Raw genomic sequence first — 4,370 nt, 5'->3', positions numbered from 1 at the left:
CAAAACATTTTACCACTCCAGCAGAGATCACACACAGACAAGCAAATCTAGATATCTGGGCAATTTTCAGGGGAAATACATTCAATCCCAAGGCTTCTATGTAGCCCATTACCTTTAAGACCAGAACCAAAGGTTATTTTTCCTGGTAAAATTTCATTTTTAACATCACGCACACACATTTATAAGCAGTTCAATGCTATCTCCCCGCTATTCTGGCTCATACAGAAGAGGACTAGACTTTTTAGTGAAGAAATACCAGAATGTGTCCAATTGTATGAAATTCCTTTAACCAGGGCTCAGGGTATGTTCTTATGGCAGGGGGGCCACATTTTCCTGCTTTACACTCTCTCATTTTACCTCTATGCTCTCACCACACCAAGGTAATCAGGGCTGATTTCATTAAGAATGTACTTGTGTGAAATTCAAAGGATCATAAAAGACTACTACAGACAACTATATGCAAATAAAATGGATAACCTAGAAGAAATAGACAGATTCTTAGAGAGGTACAACCTTCCAAGACTGAACAAGGAAGAAATAGAGAATGTAAGCAGACCAATCACAAGTTCTGAAATTGAAACAGTGATTTAACAATTTCCAATATCCAAAAGTCCAGGACCACATGGTTTCACAGATGAATTCTATCTAACAGAGAAGAGTTATTACCTATCGATCTCAAAGTCTTCCAAAAAATTGCAGAGGAAGAAACACTCCCAAGATCGTTCTACGAGGCCACCATCACCCTGATAGCAAAATCAGACAAAGATTCACCAAAAAAGGAAATTACAGGCCAATGTCACTGAAGAACATAGGTGCAAATCCTGAACAGAATACTCACAAACCAAAAATGCCAGTCTCTTCAGTAAGTGCTACTGTGAAAATTGGGCAGCTACATGGAAAACAATGAAGGGTAGTTCATTCAGGGTAGTTTTCCATTCCAGGCTTAAGCCTCTCAAGTTTGAGACCCAGCATCTGAGGGTCTGACCCCTATTCAGTGTTTCCACAGCCTCCCTGGTGGGCTCGCCATGTAGCCTAACTTAAAACTACCTTCCACCACCAGACTTTTATTGCCCTAAAGTCTCCAAGTGCCTTGCCTCAGTGTATTTACACTAGACTCCTCATGAGGAAGCCCTCAATCCCCTCACCTCCTTACACCTCATTTTTATTAGGCCGCTAGATCTCAGGTCACCAGCTACTTTATATGAATGCTGCTCTTAGACTCTAGAATTCTATAAGAAGCGGTTCAGTTTATTTTTCTTGCTGCTGCTACTGCTGCTAAGTCACATTAGTCGTGTCCAACTCTGTGCGACCCCATAGATGGTAGCCCACCAGGCTCCCCCGTCCCTGGGATTCTCCAGGCAAGAACACTGGAGTGGGTTGCCATTTCCTTCTCTAGTGCATGAAAGTGAAAAGTGAAAGTGAAGTTGCTCAGTCGTGTCTGACCCTCAGCGACCCCATGAACTGCAGCCTTCCATGGGATTTTCCAGGCAAGAGTACTGGAGTGGGGCAAAACCACCCAGAAGCCTTCTAAAGAGCAGATGCTAAGTTGATATTTGAACAACTATAGTGCACGTGTGCAAGAAAGCAATTTTACTGGGATTTCACTTCTACTACCTTCTTAAATAAGCTAAGCTAATCCAGGTAAATAAACTTCAATTTTACAAAGAAAGACTAAAACAAAACAAATCAAGATGTGAATACCTCTTAAGATTTTTTTCCATATCTGATAATCACACAGACTTCACTGTGGAAAAATTTCCATTGTCCAAAAAAAATCCATATTCCAATATTATGTTGTGTTATTCTGAATGACAAGAAATGATTCTTGGATTTCATTCTGTGCTATGTACTACGAAAATTCTAATTTTTCAACTTGATAATCTGCAGTATATCTGGGAGCTGTGCCATTAGTTTACTTGGACTCTGAATCTAAACACATCTTTAATTAAAAGGAACAACATTTAAAATCAGAAAAAAGAAAAGTCTCCAATTTGTGCATATTGTATAGGAAGATAAATACGTTATATGCTGAATTTCCATGAGCCCCACCATGGCCCTCCACTACTGGGAAGATTGCCTGCTTTCTTGAAATGCAATGTGATGTATCTGCTCAGACTTCACTAGGGGTGGGAGGAGCTTTGTACATGCTCCAGAAAGTGCACCGGCCCTGGCACCGTAGGAGCCTGGCTGCAGCTCTGGCTCTGGCTCTCTCTTTCAGCTCTCAAAGCCTCTTCATACCAGAACGGGACGGCACTGGACTTGGTATCGTTGACATTAGCCCCAAACTCCCACATTCTTTTATATACCTCTATCTATCACGGAAGCATCCCTTATTAGTTCACAAAATTGTACTCACTCCTTTTTATAGCTTCGTAGTAATCCACTCTGTGGATATATCATGTTGCCTCAGTTAACATGTGCATGGACATTTACGTATTTTCCTATGGTTGTGGATGTCTCTTCAAAGTTAATTTCTGGAAACACTGAATTACTGGCTCAAATGTAAAAGCACATTTAATTTTCTGACATTACCAAATTGTATTTATGCTCTAATCTCATTCTTTGACATGTAGCTCTCAAAGAATGAGATCAGCATATTCTATAACACCATATACAAAAGTAAACTGAAAATGGATTAAAGACCTAGCTATAAGAGGGGAAACCGTAAAACTTAGAAGATAAAAAGAGCAGAACACTCTTTGACATAAATCAAAACAATATTTTTTGGATCTGTCTCCTAAAACTAGGGAAATAAAAGCAAAAATAAATAAATGGGTAGTAATTAAAGTTAAAAGCTTTTGCACAGCAAAGGAAACCATCAACAAAATGAAAAGCCAACCTACTATATGGGAGAAAATATTTGCCAATGATATCACCAATAAGGGGTTAATATCCAAAATATATAAACAGTTGATATAACAGTTTTAAAAAAAACAATCAAGAAAAAGATGGGCAGAAGACTTAAATACACATTTTTCAAGGAAGACATACAAATGGCCAAGAGGCACATGAAAAGATGTTCAACATCATTAATCATCATATGAATGCAAACTAAACCCACAATGAGGTATTATCTTATACCTATCAGAAGGGCTATCATCCCAAAGGAAGAGAAGTCACAAATGCTGGTGAACATGTGGACAAGATCTGTACACTGTTGGTGGGAATGTTAATTGGTGCAGCCACCATGGATAACAGTAAGGAGGGTCCTCAAAATCTAAAAACAGACCAAACAAATGACCCTGCAATCCCACTCCTGGGTGTATATCTGAAAAAAAAGTAACCCACTAATTTGGATGGTCTCTGTCAGGTACTCGATGCTTGTCTGAGTCTAAGGGTTTCCACTGCTCGTGTCCCCTTCCTCTCCAGCCTCATCTACTCTCTGCCAGGGAGCCCTCCCCAGTCCAACCTCCCTGGTTATTAAGAAGGCACCTGTGTCTGGCAGAGCCAGTGTGAGATGAAGAGATAGTCCTTCCCAGCCACCAGATAATCAGGAGGTTTAGCCGGATGTTTGAGCACACACTGAGACAGTGAGGAGTCAGACAAAAAGCACAGACTGTGGCACTGAAATGGATTAATAAGGAACTTAGTGATGTGGCCAGTGACCCTCCAGCACAATATTCTGCAGGTCCAGTTGGGGATGATACATTTCATTGGCAAATCACAATTATGAAAAAGAATGGCAGCCCATATCGAGGCAGTGTATTCTCTTTGACTATTCATTTCCGTAAAGACTACCCATTCACACTACCTAAGGGTGCATTTGCAACAGAATTTATCACCCAGACATGAACACTAATGGCGGCACTCGGCTCGCTACTCTAAGATCACTGTGGTCTCTTGCTTTCATGATTTCTAGAGTTCTGGTGTCCATTTGTTCCCCAATATGCGATCAGAACCCAGATGATAGCCTCCCCAGAGCCAGAGGTTGCATAGATCTATAAAACAGAAATAAGTAAAAAGAATTTTTCAGGAATGTACTCAGAAGTATGCCATGTGATGCTACCTTAAAGTCAGAATAACCTGCATTAAAGCTTGAATAAACTTTAAATTACTGCTAAAAATGAAAAAAAAAAGACCCACTAATTCGAAAAGATCCAGACAATGGAATATTACTCAGTCATAAAAAAGAATGAACTTTTGCCCTTTTCAAGTACATGGATTGATTGGAAGGTATTATGTTAACTGAAATATGTGAGATAGAGGAAGACAAATGCTGTATAATACCATTTATATGGAGAATTAAAAAATAAAACAGACTAAGGAGATGAAGCAGACTCACAGATACAGAGAACAAGCTAGTAGTGGTTACCAGTGGAGAGCAGCAAGGGGGAGGGTAAGGGCAGGGATAGAAGATTAAGAGGTGCAAA

General features: G+C 39.9%; 1 pseudogene; it reads left to right on the top strand.

Moving 5' to 3' along the window:
* Positions 1 to 793: 793 nt before the first annotated feature.
* Positions 794 to 4,059, top strand: LOC106991961 (ubiquitin-conjugating enzyme E2 D3-like; annotated as a pseudogene).
* The last annotated feature ends 311 nt before the right edge of the window (positions 4,060 to 4,370 follow it).

The sequence above is a fragment of the Ovis aries genome, chromosome X (assembly GCF_016772045.2).
Source record: "Ovis aries strain OAR_USU_Benz2616 breed Rambouillet chromosome X, ARS-UI_Ramb_v3.0, whole genome shotgun sequence".
Taxonomy (NCBI): Eukaryota; Metazoa; Chordata; class Mammalia; order Artiodactyla; family Bovidae; genus Ovis; species Ovis aries.
This window is presented reverse-complemented; position numbering and strand designations above follow the sequence as displayed.